Genomic DNA, 27,786 nt, shown 5'->3' on the forward strand with positions numbered 1-27,786 from the left:
ATTCCTGATGAATAGAGATCAAAAATCCTCAAAAAAATCTTACCAAACTGAATTCAACAATATGTTAAAGATTCATATATCATGACTAAGTGAGATTTATTCCAGGAATACCAAAATGATTCAACATCCACAAACCAATAAATGTAATCCACCACATCAACAAAAGGAAAGATTAAAATTACATGGGAATATCAATAGATATAGAAAAAAATATTTGAAAAGATTCAACAGTCAGTTATGATAAAAACTTTCAAAAAATTAGGATAGAAGGAACATACCTCAATATAATAAAGAAAACATAAAACAAACTCACAGTTAACATAATATTCAATGGCAAAAAAATAAAATCCTTCTAAGATTAGATAAAAGCAAGGGTGTCCACTTTCAACACTACTGTTCAACACAGTATTGGAAGTCCTAGCCAGAACAATTAGGCAAGAAAAACAAATAAACAGAATCCAAATTGTGAAAGTAAAACTATCATTATGTATAGATGACATAACAGATACCATTTAGATGGAAAACTCTAAATATATCATGCTCCTAGACTTCAAACTATGCTAAAAAAAACTATAGTAATCAAATGAGTACAGTACTGAAATAAAAAATAAGACACACAGACCAATGGAATAGAATGGAAAGCCTGGAAATAAATCCATACTCACATGGACAGTTAATCTACAACAAAACAGGTAAGAGTATATAAGTGTCTCCCTGGTGACACAGAGGTTAAAGTCTCAGCTCTACCAAGCTATCACCAGCCACTGCAGCATGAGTGTGATCCCTGGCCAGGGAGCTGACCCACATGGCTCAGCAGACCTCTCCTGTCTCGCCCACTGCTCCTCTCAGCAGTGTATTTCAGTAGATCCACCTGTTCTGCTCCCCACTCTGTCTCTGGTGAATCCTTTCAACCCCCTACACCTCTGGCCTACATCCCAGTTCTTGTATGCATAAGTAAATAAAAATAAATTTAAAAAAAAAAAAAGACTATATAATGAAGGAAAGTCTTCAACACATGGTGTTGGAAAAACTAAACAACCATATACAAAAGAATGAAACTAGACCACCATCTCTCACCACACACAAAAATTACTTCAAAATGGATTAGACTTGGATGTAAGACATAAAACCATAAAATATGTAAAAGAAAACATAGCAAAACACTCTTTGACACTGAAGAGTGAACTGGCACTAGATGAGAACTGACAACACTCCAAGGAAAGGTAATGATCTATACAAAAGAGCATTCAGACAAAATCATCACTATATGTTATGTTCTGACTAGAAAGTAATCTGCATATAGGTAAGCTGAGGGAAATTAGTATATGCAGATAAGACAAAGTTAACTCTGAATGGCTTTGATATTTAGGATTAGGTATTTTGATTTAAGTAGGAAGAAGATACTGAAAAAGTTAGTTAGGAAGACAACTAAACTCTACACTGTGGAAACATTTTACAAATATCTACCATAAAAGAATTGGAAGTGTACCTGCCACATTTTTCCAGAGGATTCAAATTTCTGCCAGTTTACTTCCATCTAAGCTAAAGGGAACAATACTTAAGTATTGCGACTTTAGAAAATACTTCAAAGATGGACAATGGTGTCTTTAGTACCTTTCTGTATCCCTCTTCCATCTGTATTCCCTTCTTCCATCTCTCCTGTTCCCTAGGAAACCAATTCTTTCAAGTTGTCCTAACTTTATAAAACTATATTTTTGCAATAATGCACTTTCCTATTCTCTAAACCACTCTGATTACATCCCTACATTCAGTTTTAGCCCACCATGAAATCTTTCACTTCTCTACTGCCACCCTACAGATTCTTCGAATAGTAAATTGAAGTAGGTCATGTAACAATGTAAGTAGTCAAGATCCTCAGAGCTATTTAATTTTTTTAATGAATTTGTCTATTTGAATGAATTTCAAATTGTTAAAATATACAATCCCTATATGTGTTCTGCATATTTATCCATTTAAGTTTAGTTTGGCAGATTAGCAATACACTAAGGCACATCAGCATAAATATCTGCTACAACACCACTGTGTATGAGCATTGTAACAGACTCTAAGGGAACTGCGAGAATGAATAAAACAATCTATTCCTTTATTAGATTATAGGACTTTATAATCTAGATGTGAAATAGTCATACTCACACAACTCATCTCATGAGGCAATTAAAGGCTCTAAAAGAATGTCTTCGAAATTTTAGTTATGTATAGATCCTTAAGAAGAGAGAAAAAGATATCTAGTGGACATTTGTTTTACTTAATTAAATTATATTACTGAAGAACACTGAAAAGTAAAACTATGCTAAAGATAAACTCTTTTATGCTCCCAGATCTTATTCAAACAGAGTACCAAAACAAATTTACAGTGTACACACATTAAAGCTACAAAATTAACAGATTTCAAGTTGCAATCATATGATGTTTTTGCTAAAATGGAATCATTGTACTCAACATTAGTACAGTACTGACTGTCACTTCCCCATTCTTTTCCAGTTACACTGGAGTATGGCATGATTACCTTATGGTCTAGTGTTCCCAAGACAATTGTACAGTCCCAACATTTCTTTCCTTTTAAAAATTTTATTTATTTTTGTAGAGACAGAATGGGGCAGATTTACTGAAATACACTGCTAAGGGGAGCAGTGGGCAAGACAGGCGAGGTCTACTGTGCCATATGTGGGTTAGCTCCTTGGCAGGGGATGGAAATCAACTTGTGCTGGGCAGTCACAGTGATAGCACTGAGACTTAACCCTTAGGCCACCAGGGAGGCCCCAACATTTCTACTCAAACTACTACAGACCTGATTTTGCACACTCTGATATTTGCTAGCCTTCACTTGATACAAAATGAACCATTTTCTATGTCAAATTTAATTTTGCTCTTCCCTCAATAAACTAACATAAGTAAACACAATCATAGTCCTGAAAGTTACAAGGTAAGCACCACAGGTGATCCAAGAAAATGCTCAAATAATTTCTTTTATATTAATGTTGAAATTTATCAATTCTTGTAGCAAATTATTTCTTTCTCCATAGAGAATATATGTACACACTCAGGTCCAAAAACTGCAGTTTTGAAAAATAATGCTATGATAGAAATTGTAAACAAACACTAGAAAAGCAGTAACGATGAGGAAATTAATTCCAAATTCAGGGAGATCCAGAGGTTTTATGGAAGATGTGACATTTGAACAGAGCTATAACATTTGAGTTTGCTGCCAAGTATATAGGTTTTCTAAAATTTCCTTTCTAAAAGGCTGACTGAGACTATAAAGCAACTAGAAAGAATGAAAGAGACATACAGATATATTCAGTGATAAAGGCAATGAAGAGACAAATTTCATGGTTTTATGAACAATAGTTGAGATTTTTTTCCTGAGAGAAAAGAAAATCGGAGTATTGCAAGCATTAGGAGTACTATTCACAAAATAAATGGCATACTTTGCATTTGGATAAGTTTACATATACAACCCTGCATTACAACGGAGATGTGCCTATATTTGTAATGTTTTTTAAATTCATTAAAAATACATCAGTAATATTTGCATTAGTAAGATTTTTTTTTTTTTTTAATAGAGGCATGTTTTTCTTTTATTTGTTTGCTTGTTTGTTTTGTTTATACATGCACTGGGTACAGTCAGAAGCGCGGGAGGGTGAGAGAACTCACCAGAGCCAGAGCGAGGGGCAGAGCAGGCAGAAGGACCGAAGTACACTGCTGAGGGGAGCAGCGGGCGGCAGGAGAGGTCTGCGCGCCATGCGGGACCCTCCTCCGGTGGCCGGGGAGCAGCCGGGCATCGAACCGGCACCGCAGAGGCCGCGGGCAGCTTCACAACCCAGCGCTCTACCGCTGCACCACCGGGGAGGCCCTAGTAAGATATTTTTAATACCTATGACAAGCTGATTTTGGTACCCTCTGATCCTATGCTATAAGAATTTTTCTACTTTGATCAAAATCTTCTCTACAGTTTTTCCTTTGTGTATTCATAGAAAAAGAATGGAAGATCCAAATATTATAATCCCATAGTCAGTTTATAATATCCTTCTCATCTATAAAACAGTTTCTGTTGAATATATTTTATCTACTCCTTAACATTTATACACACACACACATCAGCAGAAGTATGCACTGATGTTCTATAAAGTATAAGAGGAAGAGAATGATGTACTAACCAGATTAAATTTCAAACAACTTTAATTCAGAAAATATTTGCCTAGTCTAGGTGCTAGACTCTGTATTGCTCATAATGAAAAAACACCAAGCCAAAATAGAAACCTCATTTTTCTTTAATATTCTCTCACTTTACTATAATTATTTCTAGACTCTGTTAAGGTTCCTGCCTTGTTTTCCTTTTTTTCAGGCAGTTTTATTAAATAATAGCTCATTTATAATTTCTGGATAAGAGCTAATCTTTAAAGGAAATGAGTGTGTAATATCACACATTTTCACTTGTTCAAGAAAGTTTAGTTGGATTTCCTCAGCATGGTGTTGCTTATATCTGTACTCACTCATATAGACAACACAAATGCATGCTTTTTAGCCCCATTTATGTTAAAGCAGTACAACTTTTGGGAGATGGAGTAGGCATTGAGAGGTTTCTTTAATTCAAATATACATTTAGAATTAGCAATGAAAAGCAATTAATGAAATAACTTAAATAACTGCTACATACTAACATTTACAATTCAAACTCTACAAAACAAATGTTTAAGACATAGTTAATGACTTTACTATATTAGATGATTTAATATTTTAGATTTATTTGTAGGCATAAAGTATGGAAATTGCTATGTAGAATTTGACTTCTGGATTGATCTCTGTTGTTATAATTTACCAAATACATTTTAAAATTTACTAACATCCTACTTTTGATAACAGAAAAGTAGAAAAATAAAGGTCAAATAATACATAGCAGACTTATTCCAGAAATGGTAGATTTTTATACTTTCCAAATAATGATTTAACTACCACTTAGAACACACTGAATATGACACCTGACCTTTCTGCATCTCAGCTTAGTCATCTGTAAAATGTAATAATATGTCTTCTGAAATTGTTAAAGGCTCAAATGGAAAGCACTAGGACCTTAAAAAGCAGTGCATAAATACTAGTTTTATTTTTCCTACTTCCACACTTTAACAAATATGTTTTCCAAATAGGTAATAGAAAAACCATAAATAATATTAAAATGATTAATGGAAACAAAGCTCCTTGCTAGGTACCTCGTACTCACTAAACTTTTTGGCTCACACTTTCCTACAAGATCTGACCTTTACAAGATCTGCTAATATAGTTCCTCAAATTTTACGTTTCAAGAATTTTTGACTAAAATAACTACATGTCCCTGAACATATGTTCTAGCCAATCTATATGCCTACTTCTTCTGCTGGATTCTCTTCTAATTCATACTTCAAAAATCTAGCCCAGGGCCTCCCCGGTGGCACAGTGGTTGAGCACTGGGTTGCGAAGCTGCCCACGGCCTCTGCAGCGCCGGTTCGATCCCCGGCTGCTCCCCGGCCACCAGAGGAGAGTCCCACATGGCGCACAGACCTCTCCTGCCGCCCGCTGCTCCCCTCAGCAGTGTACTGCGGTCCTTCTGCCTGCTCTGCTCCCCGCTCTGGCTCTGGTGAATTCTCTCACCCTCCTGCGCTTCTGATTGTACCCAGTGCATGTATAAACAAAACAAACAAATAAATAAATAAATAAAACATGCCTCTATTAAAAAAAAAAAAAATCTAGCCCAGATATCTCCCATCTCAACAAAATTTTCCCTATTTTCCTCTTCTAAACAGAGTGAATCATTCCCTTTTTCAATCGTCTCCTTAAAATGAAGTCATCAAATATGACAGCAGAGTTCAAGAAAAATAGATGAAATGTAAACAAGTCAAAAATACTTTAATAATGGATGAACTTTCTTTGCCAAACATCATGATTAATTTTGCCATGAGAGTGACAGAAAGCCAAAAAATCCAGATGCTTATAAAATAGAAGTTTGTCTCTGTCACATCAAAGAAGTCCAGTTGTAGGCTGACCAGTGCAGAAGAGTAACATTCTGAATTTATTAGAGATGTTCTATATCATTCTTTTGCCCATTCTGTTTGTGGTTTCAACTCATGTTTCAATGACCACATCCACATTTCGGTAAGCAAAGGGGAAGTTGGAAAAGAAATGGAGTACTCCCTTCCTTTAAAGGTATTTTCTCAAGTTTCTGCTTATGTATCTCTAGCCAACACTTAGTCTTATCAGCACATTTAGCTGCAAGGGAGGCTAGCGAATATTTTTATACCAGATGGCAATATGCTGGGGAAAAAAATTAGCAGAGGGAAGAAATCAATATAGATAGAGGGAAATCAACTATCAGTCATTGCCACCCTTTATTATATCTTGCCTGTGATAGATACTGACATTTAAAATTTACAAACACTAATATTTCTAAATGTGTATTCACTGTAAAATTATACAGTAATTCGTTCTAAATTTCAAATTTTAAGTTAAATAGATCTATTGGTAGAGACTAATCTTTATAAAATTTAAGTACTATTCATAATAAAATTACCAAAGGGGAAAGAGGAATTTTTTTTCTTTTTTTGAAAGAGGAATTTAATAAAAGCAAAAAAAGCCACTTTAGTTATTTTAAAAGTTGCCTTGTAACTATTATCATACACATTATATTAATGAAATTATTCATTATATTCAGGAAATTACATGTAAACAAATTTGAATGTAAGAAAAAGTCCACAAGATTCTACTCTTTTAGCATTTTCTTTATTATCTCATTTACCTTTACCATTTATGTAAGCTTAACTAGTATTTTAACTTCTCCATTTTCTCTGACCTTCTCTTACCTCACTTGATTTCATCTCAAGGTCAACATTTAACTATACTCTCAACAGCACCCTCCACTTGAATCAGTGTTGAAATCTGTCCTCTATTCTTTAGAGCCTGAAGAAAGTTTCATAACCAAGGCATTATTACAAAGTAAGGGTTTCTATTATCGATCACTTATGAACTTCTCAAATGAACACTTCTTAATTTTAACTTATTTAAAATCTAATAATACTGAATTCCATACTCTCCCTGAAATTCTTAAAGTTAGAACATTTACAATACTATCATAATATTATCCAAAAAATATACCATGAGAGTCAGCACTTTTAAATTAAAAAAAATATATATCATTAATTTCCTTGATTGTAAAGCAAAAAATGCTCAATAGAAGGCTAGTACAGAAATATGTTAATATTTTGTGGTAGACTATTCAGTTAGGGCGGTAATTCTGATTAAGAAAAAATAAACAAGCAAGGAGCTAGGAATCTGAGAGTGCTGCCTTATGAACATGACATAAAGTATGTAGACTCAATGGTGATGATAGTCTTTAAAAATATAACAGAAGTTCTATCTGGCCTCTGAAAAATGTTAAGCTAAACAAATAAACCAATTTTCCCAAAAAATGTTAAAACACAAATACAAAGAATATACATGGATTTATGTTTCTGATAATTACTTCTTCTATACCAATGAACAATTAAAAAAAAGGATTAAAACAGCCTTATTCAGTAAACAATTTACTCTAAATTTAAAAAGATTTTTCAAAAGTACAACAGTCTCTCTTTACTGCAATTCAAATTTGAGTAAGAAGCCTTTACAGGCTGTTTTCAGTCATTTATTAATAAATAATTAGTGTCAAGCCTTAATTTTATTATTTTTGTAATTTTCCCCTAAGGCGGAGTCACGTAAAATGTTTTGCTATTTTTTAGTAAAACCAAAGCTAAAAAATTACAATGCTCAAGATTATTATTCACACTGAAATACATTAATATAGTTAGGCATATCATTTCAGTTATAAATTAAAATTAATTTTCATTTAAATGTTTTAAAACCCTTTGAAGCAATATTTTTAAATTAGTTAAACGATTAACTAGAAATAATAAATGTGATTCACTGAAGATATAAACATTCACTTGAATGTTGAAAGGATTAATAATTTAAAATGATAAATATTTTCTATCTCAGTTAATTCTCATTCTCAAAGAAAATAAGACATCCTTAAATACTTAATTATCATTTTGGTCTTACTGTGAACAATGTGGTCAATCTTGTGACATCACTGTTGAGAAACCTGCAAAAGGAAAACAGAAATAGCATTCAGTTGAATCATACTTAAGTAACTTCAGAAACTAAAAGGTCTGTTTAGAATTTTTGTCTTTATTGATGCCAAAAATCATATTTAAATTAATCTAAAATTGTCAGGAAAAGTACAACTGGTATGCACCTGGGAGTTTATTGATGATCATTATTTATTATAGTATGGTATGATCATCTTTTGTTTATAATCAAAGAACACCCCAGAGTTAACATAATAAAACATGTTAGTAAATGAACTATAGGGTTAATTTGGGGTCAGATTCATTTGTTTTCAAATATTTACTAAGAAGAGAATAACAGTATTTTAAACTACAAATCAAAGATAGATATTGTTTATAGATACCTTTCTTCTATGATTAGATTAGAAGTTCAACTTATGTCCAAAATGTGAACTACTTAATATAGGAAAGATTGTCTCATGCTAATCCTTATAATTATTGAAAAAACTGAGGTGGTTCAAAATTCATAATGGTCTCTCATGTATTAATTAGATCCTCATAATAATTCCTTCAAAGAAACAAAGAGATATTTCTTATTATACAGTCAAGGAAAACCAATGATAAAGGGGATGAATCTCCTGTCCAAGCACATAGAGTGCACTTTCCTTTTCCTTGGTTCCTGTTTTATCTCACTTTCACCCAATTCATCCTGCCGACAATTTTCCTTGTTCTATCCTAATCCAAAAATACTTTTGATGCCTTTTATCTCATTAGTTCTAGATATGGCTCTTTTTATCTTACTATTATTATAATCTCCCTAATTACATTTTTAATGCAATTACAAGTATATTAGCCACGTCACTCCCTTACTCAAACCATTGATATGGCTTTCCCAACAGAATAAAACCCACAATTTGCCCTCTGTCACCTAGTAACCTGACTACTCTACTCTACACAATTACCTTTTTGATACTCCCCAAATATACCAAACTTGTCACTCTTTGGGGTCTTAACACATGCTGTTCACTCAACCTGGAGCATATTGTTCCCCTTATCTTTGTAAGACCGACTCTCTCACTTCATTCAGGTCTCATAAAAAATGCCACCTCCTCAGAGAAGTCTTTCTTTATAACCAGAACCTGATTTGGGCTGAAAGAAGATCACTGGAGCACTATTATAATACCTGGAACTCAATAACCATTCAGTAAATAGTTGCTGAAGGAATGAGTGAATAATTACTTATTGATTTCCTACTGTATCTAGCACTGTGCCCAGAAGAAAGCATAAAAAAATTCTTAGGGTTACTATCTATTTAAGGAAGATATATCATAGCAACTTGAAACGTATTTTGAAAAACTTTCTAAGTTTTGGAACCTTGAAAAAACAACAGTAAGGGCCTCCCTGGTGGCGCAAGGGGTTAAGCACCACACTATGAAGCAATAGGCAGCCTCTGCAGCACGAGTTCGATCCCCGGCTGGCCAGAGAGAAACCCACATGGCGCAGCAGACCTCTCCTGACTCTCCCGCTGCTCCCCTCAGCGGTGTATTTCAGTCAATCTGTCTGTTCTGTTCCCCACTCTGTCTCTGGTGGATCCTCTCACCCTCCCACATCTCTGGCCTGTACCCCAGTTTTTGCATGCATAAATAAAATACATCTTTTTAAATAATTAATTAACATGTTAGTTACATGCAATTTTTCTACAAGTCACCATTTCAGTTAATATGAGAAAATCTCAACTATATTTACCAACAGAAAACATCTACCAATGTTAAACTATGGAGAAAGAATCTTAAACAATGATACACCAGTTCTTAGCATGTAACTATCTTTATTTTTCCTCTTCCTCTGTCCCCAAACAAGGTTTTTTCTTACATAATCAACTGTAGCATACCCAAGTCTTAACCTTCACTTAACAACACTACATAAGTTTCAATATATACAAAGTAAGGCTATTTATCTCTAACTAGCTCAATGAAACTATCAAAGGAATAAATAAATAGAATATCTATCTTCTCTTTCTCGGCTCATGCAATCTAAACATGGAAATATATGCAAATCAACTCTAAAATTCATTTAAAGCTATGGACACTAAAACAGTTAGTCAATCATTTATACAGCATTGTGATATTTTCTCTATTCTACGCTATTTTCAGTGTGGTTATACAATAAAAAATTACTTCTAAAAGCTATATGTGAAAAAATAATCTAAAAAATCATAGGCTACTTATGTGCTGCTTCAGAGTTATAATCCTAAATATATACATAAAAAAGAATGTCTATCATTCTCTTTTTTGAAGTATCACAATTACACATATTTTGGCATATTTTTAAGGTTTAATAAAAAATGCATAAAATCAAAACTTGCTTCTACCATTGTCTAGCCATTTCTCATTCTGATCATTGTTTTTTTGCTACTTGAAGAAAATTATTCAGTAAAAAAAATCCACAGAATTCTGATGAGCAATATTGTGGAGGAAGAGTTAATTTATATATATATATATATATATATATATTCCTATATATAGTTCCCTATATATCCTGTATTTTTATGGGACGCTATAAGACTTGTTTGACTTTTACCACCAGTGTCTAGTTGGGAGAGACAGTAAAACATACTGTAGTAGGTTTTCACTTAATATCATTGGTAGAGTCTTGGAAATTGTTACTTTAAGCGAAGAGACGTAGAAAACCAATTTCTGGTCCTGGGCATATTTCTGGTCACAAAAACATCACCAAAGTTCTAAATAAAGACCCAAAATACTTCTAATATTAAACAATAATTTGTATCTATTCGTTCATTTACCAACCTTATTTCAATTTAGGGTTGCAGGTGACAGTAACCTATCTGGGCAGTTCAGGGTGCAAGGCAGGAACCCTCTCTGGACAGGATACCTTCCCGTTGCAGGGCAAACTCACATACACATGTACACTCATCCAGACTGGGACAGTCAGATTCCCTGTACAGCTAGCCTGCACATCTTTAGAATATGGGAGAAAACTTTGTACAGTAACTTCTCACTAAACATAGCAAAATAGGTTCTTGGGAACTGTGACTTTAAGTGAAGTGATCTAAAATGATATCAGGTCCTTGAATAATGTTGTTTGGTTCAAAAATAGGCTGGGATTTTTTTTTTTCCTCATCAAGGTTATACTGAAATGACCTTAGATGAAAGAACATTGACGGAAACGTTATTCAAGGACCTACAGGCTTGTACCCAGAGAAAACCCACGCAGACATGGGAGAATATGCAAACTCCACATAGACAGCAGCCCCAGCAGGGAACCAATTTATTTTTCTCATCAACTAATGACAAAACGTTGCCTTAAAGGACCTTATTCCAGGACCTTCTGTAACAGATGTGCCTCTTAATGTTCACAGAGGTCATGAAGGCAAACGTTTCAATGATTCCTGCTACTGTATATCCATGTGAAAATATACTGAAATTAAAAAAAACAACAACCATAGTGTCTCACCCTTGAAACAGACAAAAAGACAAAAAACTGCCTGAAAGAAAGTGCTCACACCTTTGTAGAAATGGAAGTGTCCTAAAGATTCACTAATTTAATGCCACCACATTTTTATTTTGACTTGTAAAATAATTTGGATCACAAAAGCAACATAGTCAAGTCCAAGAGTCTACATATTGGCACTATTTGCCTTTGGTGACTTAACCACACTTTCTGGTAGGCTACATAGGCCTCTAATTCAATATCAGAAGCCTGCTACCTAGAACAGAGATTGTACAGCCTTCTATTGGAAGCTTAGGAATGAAGCAAATGACAGTTTCTCATTTTAAAACCACTTACTTTGAGATACCACAATCCAAAACAAAATGAGGTTTCACTTAAGGAACTGATTAAGAACTAAACCCAACAAAAAGCATGAGCAGTCTCTTTAAAACCTTAGCATGATTTACAAGGATTCTGACATTTTGTCACCCTCTTCAAACTGTTACTCTCTAGGACCAAACAACTCAGTGTGAAGAGTACTACTTTAGGTAAAACGATATCAAACAGTTGTCATTTTAAAACACTTTTTGTATTGCCAATGATTTCACAGTTTTATGAAAAAAATTTACATTTCCATAAATGACTAAAATGTATCAATAATTTCACTATATACTTCTGCAAGAAACTGTCATTCCCTCAAAATGCAGATTTGTCATTTATTGTTCTGTGTTATGGAAACTTATCTAGAAGAGTTGCATTTCCTATAGATAAACTCACAAAACTTAGACAACTATCATAAGCCATATTATAAGGTTTAGTTAGAATTCAGATGATACTTTTACAATTTTGCTGATAAAAACCAAAACCACACAAACAAAACTATTACATTTGGTGGATTCAAAAAAAAAATTTAGTAGTGTCTTTCAACACTACTAAGCACTTCTCAAAAATCTTTCACTCACTCATTCATAGGTTTCTGTTTTATTTTATATATACATAATTTTTTTTTATTTTTTACATCATTGTTCATTTTTAAACAATATTTGCTTCCCCCCCACCCTCTCAGGTGTAGTCCCCTTAGAGTTTCCTTCACCAATGCACCCGTGCACCATTACCTCGGTCCCCTGTGCTCCTCCCTCTGATCCCTCTCCTACCTCCTCCCCTGCAGTATGTCTCTGATTTATAATTGTCCGTTTATGCTTTGTTGTGTTTTGTGCTGTTATCATTTTTTTACGCTGATGTCTTAGTGGGTTTCCCTATATTCCTGCTATAAGTGAAACCATCTGATATTTTTCTTTTTCCTTCTGGCTTATTTCACTGAGCATAATTCCTTCTAGTTCCATCCACGTTGCTGCGAATGACGTGAGTTTATCTTTTTTGATTACTGAATAATATTCCATTGTGTATATATGCCACATCTTCTTGATCCAGTCATCTATTTTTGGGCATTTGGGTTGTTTCCAGGTTCTACCTATTGTAAATAGCGCTGCAATAAACATAGGTGTATAGATGTTCTTTTGAATCAATGTTTTTGGGCCCTTTGGGTAGATCCCTAGTAGTGGAATTGCCAGGTTATATGGTAGCTCCATTTTTGGTAGACTGAGGAACCTCCAGACAGCTTTCCATAGTGACTGGACCAGTTTGCACTCCCACCAGCAATGTCGGAGAGTTCCTTTTGCACCACATCCTCACCAACATTGTTGTTCCATAAAATATATAGAAGAAAATATAGGTAAAACACTACAAGACATACATCGCAATAAATCTTTAAAGACTCATCACCCAAAGCAAAGATAGTCAAGGAAAAGATAAACACCTGGGATTACATCAAACTGAAAAGCTTCTGCATAGCAAAAGAGACATTAACCAAAACAGAGAGACACCCCACTGTTTGGGAAAAAAATCTTTGCACTCCAGTCAACTGATAAGGGACTGATCACAAAGATATACAAAGAACTCACACACGACTCAACAAAAACAAAATAAACAATCCAGTCAAGAAATGGGCAGAAGAACGTAAAAGACATTTCTCCAAAGAGGAAATGCAAATGGCCAACAGGCACATGAAAAAATGTTCAACATCCCTTATCATCAGGGAAATGCAAATTAAAACCACATTGAGATACCACCTTACACCAGTAAGAATGGCACACATCAAAAAAACAAGGTTTCTGTTTTAGAGCCATAAATGGGCATCCAATAGAAGAAGGAGGCTGTAGCATTGCCAACAGGTGTTGAAACTTTCTTGAGGCTAGTATATACACAATATCCAAAGTGAACTAATCACTTGGGTGATGTAAATAGTGACCTTCATTTGAGAAAAAGTATATACCATGTTAGCTGTACTTTTATTTCTGTAAGTTCTGTAGGAAGTGAACTGAAATTGTAGCAACATAAAGAGTTAAAGTGTTTATGAATTACTATTAACTAAATTAAAACATCTGACTATAATTATGGGAAATTTTAATTTTTATCTAAATTAGAGTTCTTTAGTTCTGTCAACAAATGCCAAACTGGCAAATAATTTGCCACCTACAAGACTGCTTTAAAAAAAAAACAAAACTTCACCTGAATAAGCCAGCAGTATAGACAAACATTAAGTTCTGAGTTTTATCAAGGCATTGTGTAAAATAGCTAGAAGACTGAAATGAAATTACTCCAATCAATCTTCAAAGGTCCAATTCAGACTATAGCTATGAAGACTGGTAGGCAATTAAGCAATATAATAATATTCAGTCAAAAAATTATTTATTTATATCCAAGAACTAAAGTTGCTATCACTAACAATGACTAAGTTTCAAATTATTTTATTTAGTCTTTTCTATTAAAGGAACTTCTCTGTGAATATTTAGGGATATTAAATAATTATTACTGCTATCTTATTTTTCTTAGACTTCTTAGAATGACTTCATCTTAAGTAAGAAATCTGGTCCAATGCTTTCAACAAGGACTGAATAACCCTGGTCCTTATTCAGAGTTTTGGCATGCACTCATTATGTACCTCAGGCAGTCTTGTAGTACTACAGTGTGCTAGACCATAATTATCTACTTCACAGGGATGTTGTGAAGTTTAGTTAATTATGCTTATAAAATTTTCTGAAGTACACAGATGAAAGGGAGGTATAAGGCATAGATACAATTAACTGCTATGTACTTTAAAAAAAATGCCACTTAGAAACATTTAACAGCAACAACATGGATGAATCTTAAAGACACTATACTGAGTGAAACAAACCATTTGTGCCCCCTGCCATATAATATATTGAAATCTAATCTCCGATGTGATGGTTCTTTAGATGATTAGGTCATGAGGGTTCTGCCCTCATTAAAAGATACCCCAGAGAACTGCCTTGTCCTCTACCATTATAGCAAAAAGATGGCCATCTACAACCAGAAAGTGGCCTTTAACCACACACTGAATCCTTCAATACCTTGATCTTGGATTTCCCAGCCTTCAAAACTGTGAGTAATTTCTGTTGCTTAGAAGTTACCCACTGTATTGTACGTTGTTATAGCAGTTGGAATGAATTAAGATAGTCACAAAAGGACAAATAAAAATTGATTGTTATCATATTGTGATATGAATTATTTATATGAAGTACAAACAGTCAAACTTGTAAGACAGAAAGAATACTGATTGTCAGGGGTTGGGGAAGGGAGAGTAGGAAGTTATTGCTAAAGGGGTACAGAATTTCAATTTTGGAAGATAAAAAAATCCTGGAGATGGATGGCGATGTTTGCACAACAATGTAAATTTATTTAATGCCACTGAAATATATACTTAAAAATGGTTAAAATGGTAAATTAAATGTTATATGTATTTTACCACAAATTAAATTAAAAAATTTAATAACTGTGAATATCAGCACATAAATCACAAACCAATCTTAAATTTTTCTCAATCACTAATTTACTCATTAAAGCATTAATCAAATCAAGTAGTTCATTGTTTCATTCATTCAGCAAATACATATGGTAGTTTTCTATGTGGTAGGCACTGTACTAGACCTGGAAATATGGCAGTGAAAAAAAGACAAACTCTCAGTCTTTGCAGAACTTAAGCAGAAATATTAGCGATCTACAAAACAACAACAAAAAGTATAAAAATAGTAGCCATTCTCACGAGTTTAAGTATTAGGATGAAGAATAGGAAGATGGAATGATGGCAAGTAAGGGCTCTCTGAGAAGATAAAGCGCCCTGAAACCAGAATGAAGTACGACAGAATGCTTTAGGTGGAAGTATTTACAAGTGCCAAAGTCCTGACATTGAAAGGGTTTTGTATTTAAAAAAAAAAATGATAGGGCCTCCCCGCTGGCGCAGCGGTTGAGCGCTGGGTTGCGAAGCTGCCCGCAGCCTCTGCGGCACCGGTTTGATCCCCGGCTGCTCCCCGGCCACTGGAGGAGGGTTCCACATGGCGCGCAGACCTCTCCTGCCGCCCGCTGCTCCCCTCAGCAGTGTACTTCGGTCCTTCTGCCTGCTCTGCTCCCCGCTCTGGCTCTGGTGAATTCTCTCACCCTCCCGCGCTTCTGACTGTACCCAGTGCATGTATAAACAAACAAACAAACAAACAAGTAAATAAATAAATAAATAAATAAATAACATGCCTCTATTAAAATAAATAAATAAAAATGATAATAGGGTACACAGCCAGTAGCTACTAAGTTTGAAGACAGTGGTAGGACAACTAGACACAGACGCTGTAGGGCCTGGAAGAAGTGGTAGTAACTTGGATGTTGTTCCAGGTATACGGAAAATCACCTGGGATGTTTTGACTAAGAGAGTGGTAAGATCTGATCTTTTACAACCACAAACATCCTAGGTACTGATACAGAATAATCTCGCAGATGTGGAGGAAAAGAATCAAAACACAGAGACCACTTTAGAGAACAACTACAATAGTTCCGGAGGACATTAGGTGACTATCATGGTAGCCACATTGGTAATAAGAATTGGTTGGATATTTGATTGCTGATGAACTAAATAAGAGAAAAAAGCATAACAGTCAAAGGATGACTCCAGGGTTTTGGTCAGATTAATTGGGTGAATAATGCTGACCGGCATCAAGATGGAGAAAACTGGAGTAAGAATAGGTGGGAGGTAGTGGTGACAATACTAACAAATCAAGAATTTGATTTTTGCAAAGTTAAATACATAAGTGAAGAGTTGCAGAAAAGATAATAAGATTGACTGGCAAATGCAGCTGGGAAATTTTAACATGAGGGCAGAGAAATGACCATTGGATGGTGCCCGTGACCAGACTGCTGTAGGGGAAGTGGTGAAGACAAAAGTGTGAACAGGGTAACTAAAGCTGAGGCAGTGAGGTGAGGATGTAGAAGCAGCATACTTGCCAATCCTCTGAAGGAATTTTGATATAAAGGATTTTACAGAAATTGTATAGGAGCTGGAGAAAGATGTGGGGTCTTCAAAAGTTTTTGTATTGAAATGGGGGTAGAGTACAGCATGTCTACATGCTAATGAAATTATCTAGACAAAGAAAAAATGTTAAAAATTACAGAACAAAGCAATGATTACAGCTTCTACTATAAGCATAAATCTGGCCCAATCACTAGAAATGGAAAGATAACAAATATAAGACATATGACTAATTTAAGAGTTATATAGAAAGGACACTGAAAATTATGGGGGAAAAATACCATTTGCAGACAATAAACTTAAAATCCTTTACAAATAATATTATTTTATAATAGAAGCTGCCACATTAAAAAATTATGCAAAATAATGTGTTAGGTATTTTATTATGTGACAGCAATGTCCTTCTAAGCTAAACACATACAGCAGCACAGTGTAAAAATAATGTCATACACAGTTTTTATTAGATTAGACACAGTGGGGTTTAAATAGGATCAACATTAGACAAAGAGTAAAAGCAACAATTTAAAAAAAAAAATCTCCACTATATTATCCTTTTTCATGCCTCTGCATTCACCCATTTCTACTTTTAGGTGTCTAACACCCTTCTAATCAATAACTCATCACTATACTGAAAACAGGAAACAATTCACACATCAATCACTTATGCAAATTTTAATCATTTCCAGGGTTTCCCTCCTTATATGTATTAATTACTTACCCTCTTATTCTCTTGCCTCTTTAAAAAAAGAATCAGATTGTTAAAAAGAATTTGAATGTTGTAGTGTATTCACCACATATTAGTGTAAATTAATTTAGATAAGTTACTCAAGCATATTTTCATTTTAAGCTTTTTCCCTCCAATTATAATATCCTTTATCTAGTATGTATTTTTATATCCTGCCCTATTCTAATATACAAAAGTACATAAAATACAAAACAAAAATAAGAAAATTGAGAGTGAGAAGAGTTAAGATCAGGTCAAGAATAAAGTTTGTTAAAAAATATATGCTATAAGGTTCTGCACCCTTTGTTATTGGGGGGGGTTAAATATATGGCTTTGAATTTCCTGATAAACAATGTAAAGAAAAAATGACTATTGCATGAAGTTTTTGTTTGTTTATATTAATTGCAGTAATCATAAAATAAAATAAACACATTTTCTTGAAGGAAGCAGAGTTCTTTCTGTTATTGAGACCCAAGGAAGCCATTTTATTGAATTGTAAAAAATATTCCAGCAATAAATAACATAATTTGCTTTGAAGGACTATTTCTTTAGCATCCCTCAGAGACTGTTAAATAGCATAATACTTGAGGGAATCTCAGCTGCTAACACAATACAGTTCAAGTATGTTGCACATAAACTTTAATTCAAAGATAAGATATGAAATACTGCTTCAGGTATTCCTCTCCCAAATTGGGGGACAATTAGGGATAAATTTCACATAACATAAAATTCACCATTTTAAAATGTACAATTCAAAACTTTTGGTGTATTCACAATATTGTGTAGCCATCACCACTATCTAATTTCAGAACAAATTAATCACCCCAAAAGACACAACATACTAATTAAGCAGTCATTACCCATTCTCCATCCTACTCTCCCTTCCAATCCCTGGCAACCTAGTCTACTTTGTTTCTATGAGTTTGGCTATTCTGCCATGTTTCATATACATGGAATCATATGTGACCTTTTGTGTGTGGTTTGTTTCATTCAGTGTAACATTCTAAAGGTTCACCTATATTGTGCTGGTACTTCACCTTTTTTCTGTGGCTGAATAATATTCAAGTGTATGAAAATTTTATTTATCTACTTATCAGGTAATGAACATTTTGGTTATATCTACCTTTTGCCTATTATAAATAACACTGTGAACATAAGTTTTTGTGTGGCCATATATTTGAATTTCTCTGACATGTCTAAGAATTTCTCTTACATATCTAGGAATGAAAGCATTGGGTCTTTTTTTTTTTTTTTTTTTTTTTTATAGAGGCATGCTTTATTTATTTGTTTGCTGGTTTGTTTGTTTGTTTTGTTTATACATGCACTGGGTACAGTCAGAAGGGCGGGAGGGCGAGAGAATTCACCAGAGCCAGAGCGGGGAGCAGAGCAGGCAGAAGGACCGAAGTACACTGCTGAGGGGAGCAGCGGGCGGCAGGAGAGGTCTGCGCGCCATGTGGGACCCTCCTCTGGTGGCCGGGGAGCAGCCGGGGATCGAACCGGCGCCGCAGAGGCCGCGCGCAGCTTCGCAACCCAGCGCTCAACCGCTGCGCCACCGGGGAGGCCCAGAAAGCATTGGGTCTTACAGTAACGCTACATTTAACTTATTGAGTTTTCAGTTTCAGACAAAATGTAATAGATTATAATTTGTATCAAAGTATAAAACATTATAATTTGTGTAAGTAAAGATGGCAGATCAAAAGTACTTTGACACAGAAAACATATCTCCATATTACAAGGACCTGTTGTATAATACTAATATCAACAGTATATTTTATCTTTGCACTGCCTGTGAATTCTCTTCTCACTCATCATCGACATGTACTGCCCAGTTAATGAACAGTTGATATCCATAAAGAGGCATATTGATTTTCTTTAATTTTTTAAATTGAGGTAACATTGGCTTACAATACTGTAAATGATTCCGAGAAATAGAATCAAACCTCTTCAGATGTAAGTTACCATACCATACTCACCACCAAAGCACCTATAATCCTCCACAATTGTCCATTGTGCTCCCTCCCACCTTTGCTCTCCTTCTAATACTCCCCTACTGTCAGCCTCAGCTTTACAGTCAGATTTCTAGGGATTGGTGTTGCTTAACTCTGATTTTTTTCTCTATATTCCACATGAGTGAAACGCTAAGTATTTGTCTTTCTCCATTCAATGAAAACACAATTGTCAAATTGTGAGGGTGAGGGTTGTCAATATTAAAGCAGTTTGCAGCAATTCAAAGGAAACGAGCAAAATAAATGGATTATAGCTTGGAAAAGTAAAAGCATAAAATATTTGCTCACACTGTATTCTTCATACAGATTGAAAAGTGTAAAAAAAAATTTAAAGCTCTCTTAATTGGAGCTTTAAAGGCAATGCTTGTTTCATATTTTCAACAGTGGCCAAGGATGTATGCCAGTGCCTGGATTACTCTGAACTGAAAAAGGCAATATCATTAAGGATCTAGGAATGGAAGATACTAATCATCAAGTTAGTTAACCAGATTTAATCAACATCTGTAATTCATCGTGCACAACAAAGTGAAAAATAACACTTCTGAATTTTTTTACTGTGATTCTTAAGAGCTGGAATTTGAAACAACAGTAATACTAAATTTGTTGGAAGAAGAGACAAAATTATGGTGATAACCGGATAATTGTCAGGCCTGACAATTCCGGTATCAATGGTAACATACATCCATAAACATTTTACTAAATAAAGTTAATTACTTGAATATCTAGATTTTATTAGATGCAATTTTAATTCACTATTGTTGTAAGTTTTATTATATTTTATTGTATTATTTTATTATATTATTTATTATTATTGTATTATATTATTTATGAGTTTTATTATATTATTTACTATTTTCCCCTTATATTAGGGTTTCCATGACCTATTCCCTAACATTACTTGCAAAATTCCTGGTCTACCTAGTGGCACTCAGGCAGCATTTACCAAATAACAATTAATGTATGTCATCTACAACATAACAAAATGTCTTGACTTGCAATTTTAATATGTATCTGCAGAATTTTCAATGATACATAAACATTACATGTGACTGCCACCCCTTGTTCTCAAATTTAAAAAAAAGATGATGTAAATGAATAATAGATTCTTGTTCTCAAATTGATGGTGAATTAAACATAAAAGTGGGAATATTTCAAAGAGAATAAAGGCCCTCTATTTCTTACAAAAAAAAGTGAAATGAGCTATTCGGGATGAAACAATGACTGGTTCTGCATCAGTCCAAAGAATAACTAACATACTACAATATGTATGTACAGACTGTGTTCTTCCTTTTTCTATAACATAGCCAAGTGGAACAGGCAAGTAAGTCTCAATAATAATAGAAACATGATTTAATGCCAAACTTCTGTATTATATAATCTAGTATTAATGAGAAATAGTGTAAAAGGATGGAAATGTCACCTTTTTTTAAAAGTTGGTAGATTTAATATTTTTGAACAAAAATATGAATCTTAAATTTCTCCATAAAAATATTTAATATTAAAAATTGACTTCACATTTCTAATTGCTTCTAATTTCATCATTCTCAGCAGTAAATTTATCTGAGGGATAATTTTTTTTTTTGTTATCTACCTTGATATCCTATTAACCCAACTATCAGAAGGCAATTAAAAGGCAAAGCTCATTTATTTGGGACGAAATAATTGTACTTTCAGGGCACAAATTCAGGAAGAAATGCAACTGGTGTCCCAAAAAGGAACAAAAGGCAGAGTTTTCTGTGGAAAGAAAGGAAAGGATTAGGTCATGAGTGTTGACCTATAGTGGCAGATTTGTACTTCATTGATTGGTCAGGCAAAGGGGTCATAAGGTAAATAAATGTAGATGAAAGGATTACATGATAAAAGTAGGTAACTTTTATCAGTCTTTCAAATAGGACAGTCTCATTCTTTCTAGCTCCTTGGAATGTTTGTGGTTTAGCCCAGTTCAAGATAGTTCCTCCGAAATAATTACCCCCAACTCCATTTTTAAATGTCTCCACTTATGTCAACAAAATCCAAAAAAGTTAATTCAACTCTTTAAGATACAAAAAAGATGCCCCATGCTAAAATACTAAGATTGATGCAGTGATTGAGTCACAGGTTTTCAATAAACATCTATTAGACTAAGTTGTATATTTTTTCTGTGCCTCACCTTTTCTGAGATGCGGCGAATAAAGATTCTTACATTTGGTTTGAAAATTAAAAACTTAAAATGCATTCACTTAAAAATCAATTTCATTCCAATATTATAATGAGGCTTATCTCTACAGAAAAGGGCAAGAGATTAAAAAGGAGAGGAATACTCCTACTTCCTACCCCATATATACCCTCGGAGAGAGGTGACCTCACCTTAAATGATCCTTTTCCTGTCATTTACAGTAGCAAGGCAGTTCTTACTCTTTTTCTTTTTCTTCTTTTTGTCAGGCAAAAGACAGCTTCCTCCAGAAACCCTTTTCTAACTTTTCTATCTGCCTTTCCAACCCCAATACCAATTCTTAGCACTCCTTACAGACTGTTAGATAAGGGAAGTAATCTTAATATCCCATAAGATACTCTATTATTGAATAAGTTATCTCATATTGTTAAGATTTTCTCTTAATCATTTTGTTTCTTTTCATTAGATTCCAAGTTCCATAAGAGCAATGGTTATGTCTGATATACAATAGGTGTTTTTGAAATAATAGTAAGAAAATAGTCTTTTGTCCCTAGTTCCTGCCACACTGCTCCAAGCCCTGGAAATTAAATTAACTGTCTTTGTATGCTAATGAGATGACTCCTGGGGAAGGAGTGGGTAGATAGCTTCAGAATGGGGGTTATTCAGCAGAAAAATTAGCCACTAAATTTGAGTTCAGTTACCAATAGCCAATGATTTAATCAATCTTGCCTGCCTCAATTAAAACCCCTAAACAACACAATTAATGAAACTTCTGAGTTACTAAATAGATGCTCATGATAGCAGAGTGGTGCACACTGACTCCGTAGAGGCTCAAAACTCCTGTAGATCACACCCAATGAAGCGCCTCATCTGCTGTTTTATAACTGTAAAAGTAAGGCACTTTTTTCAATTCTGTTGACTTTTTTTTTTTTTTTTTTGAGGAGGGGGAGGTGATTGGCATGGGAATGCCTGATTAGTAGTTTAACAGACAGAAGTATGGGTAGCCTTGCAACCCCATTTGCAGGTGTTATAGAAGAAGCATCAGTTTTATGAAACAGAACCCTTAACCTGCGGGGTCTGCGCTAGCTCTGAATAGTTTGTGTGAGATTTAAGTTGAATTAAATTGTTGGGAGACACAGTTGGTGTGAAAAAATTTATTTAAAATACAATCATCTTTCCCTGAAGGTTAGCTAGTTAATTTTAGTATACTTTTGTAAGCAAAACCAAGCCAATTTCAATTGCAAAATCCTAAATAAAGCAGGATATTAAAATACTATTAACAAGTCATTTTTAAGTAGGTTTTCTTCAGAGAATGTAAGAAATGTTCTCTTTTTGAAAAGCTATTAATATTAGTCATAATATTAATGAACTAAAAGAATAAGATTATCATATCTTCGTAAAAACGCAATAAAAAAATTCGGTAAAATGCAACTCTAAGTTGTGATTTAAAATTTATCCAATTCAGCACAATAGTAGAAAAGTTCTTTAACTTGACAGCACATTAGTCACAAATAATAATTAAAATAAGTATTTCCAATAGGGTAAAGAAAAGACTAAATGTTACCACTTCTATTTGATGTTGTCCTATAATTTCTATTCACTGAAATATGAAAAGTGCCTAGCATTTCCAGTTGGCTGTCCAGTTTAAGCCCCAGTCAACAATGAACATCAACCACAAGATGTGAGCAAAGATATCTCCCGGTTATTCCAGTCACAGCTGTCAAATCTTCAAGTTGCTCTACCTGGGTCATGTGGAGCAGAGATGAGGCTACCCTGCTACAACTTGTCTGAATTTTTAACACAGAGACATGATGAAATAAAATAATTTGTGTTGCTTTAAGTCATTAAGTTTGGGGACACTTATTGGAACAATGGACTATAGGAAAAAAATTTTAAAGCATAATCAAGAAGTGAAAAACCCACTTTAATGAAATTCACTATTTTCAAACTTCAATGCCACAAAGACATTATAATCGAAGTGAAAAGACAAGGCATTGACTGAGAGAAAACATCTCCAATGCATAAAACTGTATCGCCTATATGTAGAATAAGGAAGAGCCATCCTAATTTTGAAAGATGGACCAAGAATATGAAGAGACAACTCACTAAAAAAGAAACTTAGATGACTACAAACATATGAAAGATGTTCTATTGGACAACAGAAAAACTAAAATAGCAAGCAGCTACCAGTTAATACGGCCAGTCAAACTGGTTAAAATTGTAAGTCTGGTAATAGCAAATTCATTCAGGGACAAAATAAATGGAAACTTGTATGCATTTCATCATTGCAATTTCCCACTGTGTGATTACAACCTAGGGATCTATGGTGGGGGCAGTGATACCCAGACCCACTCACATATGTGGGTGAGAGATAGGGTTTGTTCTTAGAAGTCATATGGAAACCATGAGGGGCAAACAATTGGTTCACTGAGCAGCCATGAGGTAAGAGCTGTCCTAAGTCACAAAACAGACCTGTGGCCTACGGAATATTCAAAGTAAAACCACCAGAGAGGGCAATTTATCAATAACTGATCATTTCAAGGTGCAACTCCAGTAGCAGATACAAAGTCTTCGGTAATTCCCAGAGCTTTGCATAAGATCAGTGCAAAAATGCTCCTTGTGGAGCCTCCCTAGTGGCCCAGGGGTTAAAGACAGCGCTATCAAGCTACTGCCTGTCACTACAGCACTAGTTCGATCCCTGGCCTGCCAGGGAACTAACCCACATGGCCCAACAGACCTCCTCTGTCTTGCCAGCTGCTCTCCTCAGCAGTGTATTCCAATACATCTGCCTGTTCTGCTCCCCACTCTCTCTGGTGAATCTGTTACAGGGCAGAGAGAGGGGCAGCCCAGACCCCGCAAACCTGCCTGCTCTAAATAGGTTTTACCATCCGCCGCATTAACACAAAACACATGAGACTTTAATGGGAAGGAACTTTAATACAATTAGGAAACAATACAGGAAAGGCAAAGAATATAGTTTCTAAATCAAGCACCCAAAGTTACCCGTCCCCTCGTGGGTAAAAGTCCATCCAAATGGGATTGGCCCAGAGCAAGGCCCCAAAGCCTGCCACAAGTCTAAAGCATCTTCCATTGGGGACCCACAGAAAAGGATCAGAAACAACCAGACAAGTCTGGAGAGAAAAGAGCAAAATCAAAATCAAGATAAAAACTGCTATTGTCACCTCCCCATGGGTCTCTCACCCACATCTGTTTCAACCAGACCACGACCAAAAGGCAAGTGTAGTTTCTTCACCTGTCTCTCGGCTCCATGTGTCTCCTCCAGGTCTCCTTCTGGCTCCCCATCCTGCTTCCTTCCTTCCTCAGACTCCTCTACAGCTTCTTCTCTCTCTGCTCAGCTCCACCCTCCTTTGAGTGGGGCAGGACACCTGGAATCTCCCCCTTTCCTGGGGACCACCCTAATACAATTCCTCACACCCCTTGCACCTCTGGCTTACACCCCAGTTATTGTATGCATAAATTTTTAAAAAATACTCCTTGTGCCACTTCTAGTAAAAAATTATAAACATCTTACATAACCTATTTTTAGGAGAACAGATATTATATTCACACAATGAAATACTGTTTCATGATTAAAATGAATTACTTACATAGTACATGAATAAATGTAGATAAATTTGAAAAACAAAAATTAGTGAAAAAGCAGTTTGAAAAATGATATAGTATAATAGTATGCAAATGTTTAAAACATGCCAAACAATGTATGTGTGGTACAAAAATGTACACTTTCCTAGAAGTGATCAACACAAATTTGTTTTCTGTAGAGGAAGGGAGAGAAAGAGTAATTTGGTTAGGTCCCATATAAGTAATTTGGTTAGGTCCCATTAAATTGTATCTGTTTTTATTTATTTAAATAATGGAAGCATATATGGCAAGAGGTTAGCATTTATTAAAGCAAAGTAGTAGTTACAATTCATACATTTTCATTTTATTGTTTTGTAGATTGTATGTTTACAATGTTTTTATTTTCCAGGTCTTAAAAAACTTTGTAAAGAATGGTGAAGGGGTTAGTTACTGGAGAAAAGTGAAAAAAAAAAAGGAAACTTGGATTGTGGAGAATATACTAAACTCAGTTTAATAGAAATGACTGACACAATTGTCAATAAAAATACAATAATTATACAACATGGAAGCAATTTATAGAAAGATGAAAACCTGCTATCTGAGCTACATGTTCCCTTAATACATTTTATAATGTATATTTACAAGGCATTATACTTGAATTTCTCTGTCCTAGAAAATAGGTTAGCCAATTGCATAACAAGAGAAATCTCAGAAATCATATAAATTTACACAGCAGAATTTTTTTTCTATCAGCAACTTTTAAAATTAACCCTATTTGAGATTATTATATTTTATATGCATTTTGATAAAAACAGGAACATTATTGACATGGTAACTTCTTAAAATATAGCAATGTCTTAAACATTAACACCCTTTTTCCTGACATTAGTCCTGAAACAAAAGGAAACAGCAAAACATTTTAAAAATACTGAGGAAAAAAATTCCAAAGTGTAAGGTTCAAGGTAAGAAATAAAATTACGGCCTCCTTGGTGGGACAGGCAGTTGAGCACAGCACTGTGAAGCTGTCCACAGCCTCTGCAGTGCATGTTCGGTCCCGGCCATCCAGGGAGATAACCACATGGCACAGCAGACCTCTCCTGTCTCGCCCGCTGCTCCCCACAGCAGTGTATTTCAGTCAGTCTGCCTGTTCTGGTCCCTGCTCTGTCTCTGGTGAATGCTCTCACCCTCCCGCACATCTGGCCTGTACCCCGATTCTTGCATGCATGAATAAATAAATCTTAAAAACAAATTAGGAAAAAAATTTTAAAAAATGATAATTAAAATAGGAGAAGTTAAAGAAGGGGAACATTAAATTGATAATGTATAATGTATAAAAAAAGAAATAAAACAAAATTAATAGTATAGCATTATAAGAAAAGCAAGTCAAAGACAGAATTAAATTTGATCCTGGACTATATTATCTACTAATTGAAAAAATGAGGGCTAATTATTATTAATTAACTAGTAAGTAATTTTCAAGGATGATATTCCAGGCAACTAGTCCCTAACTGGACTGACAAGAAATTTAAAACTTTGTATACCATGAGATTTTTCTTTTTCTCTATGTTAAAATAAACACGACATAAAGATTACTATCTTAAGCATTTTTAAGTGTATAATTTAGTGGTATTAAATACATTCACCTTGTTGTGCAACTGTCAACACCATCTAACCCTTCATCATCATATGTCTTTTAAGAACATCCTTAAATAGCATTCTGATTGTAAAAGGCAAAGTAGAAATGTCAGTGAATTAACTGCAATGAATATAACATAAAAGTGGTTACTTACAATGTAACCGTTTTTCTGCACTATTCTGTTCTGGGATGCCTAACTTAAATCTAATCATAAGAAAACATTCGACAACCCCATATTAAAAGCATTCAATTAAAAAGAAAGTGGGGAAAGGATATTTTCTCCAAAAACAAAAAATGTTAAAGATGATAAAGAAAAGCTGTAAAGAAGTTACATTTAAAGGGAACCAAAGAGAAATAACAATTAATTGTAAAACTTGACCATAGACCAAATCCTGTATTGAATAGAGGAAAAAACAAAGGACAATATTCAATTAACTAATAAAAGTTGAAACATCTACAGGAAATTAGAATTTTGTAAAGCTTAACATTTTTCTGAAAACAAATCCTTAAGACATACCCTTGGTGGAGCATGGATTAAAGACAGCCCTGTCACGCTATCACCAGTCACTGCAGCAAGAGTTGGATTCCCTGCTGGCCAGGGAGCTGATCCACATGGCACAGCAGATCTCTCCTGTCTCGCCCAATGCTCAGCAGTGTATTTCAGTCAGTCTGCCTGTTCTGCTTCCCATTCTCTCTGGTGAATCCTCTCACACCCCCGCACCTCTGGCTTACACCCCAGTTCTTGTACACATAAATAAATAAATCTTTAAAA

At 34.6% G+C, this 27,786-nt stretch overlaps 1 protein-coding gene across 15 annotated transcripts in view; it reads right to left on the bottom strand.

The window, feature by feature from the left end:
• BAZ2B (bromodomain adjacent to zinc finger domain 2B) overlaps nucleotides 1-27,786 on the bottom strand; it is a 294,239-nt gene that overhangs the window by 155,408 nt on the left and 111,045 nt on the right. For 14 of the 15 annotated variants that reach the window (XM_054699766.1, XM_054699765.1, XM_054699764.1 and 11 more), the window contains exon 3: nucleotides 8,083-8,125. The gene's annotated coding sequence lies outside the window, so the exon portion shown is untranslated. Of the gene's footprint in view, nucleotides 1-6,851; nucleotides 6,949-8,082; nucleotides 8,126-27,786 lie in introns of all 15 variants that reach the window. The other variant, XM_054699754.1, reaches the window with a different exon arrangement.

Source organism: Talpa occidentalis, unplaced genomic scaffold (genome assembly GCF_014898055.3).
Source record: "Talpa occidentalis isolate TD23 unplaced genomic scaffold, MPIMG_talOcc4v2.1 talOcc4.3, whole genome shotgun sequence".
NCBI lineage: Eukaryota > Metazoa > Chordata > Mammalia > Eulipotyphla > Talpidae > Talpa > Talpa occidentalis.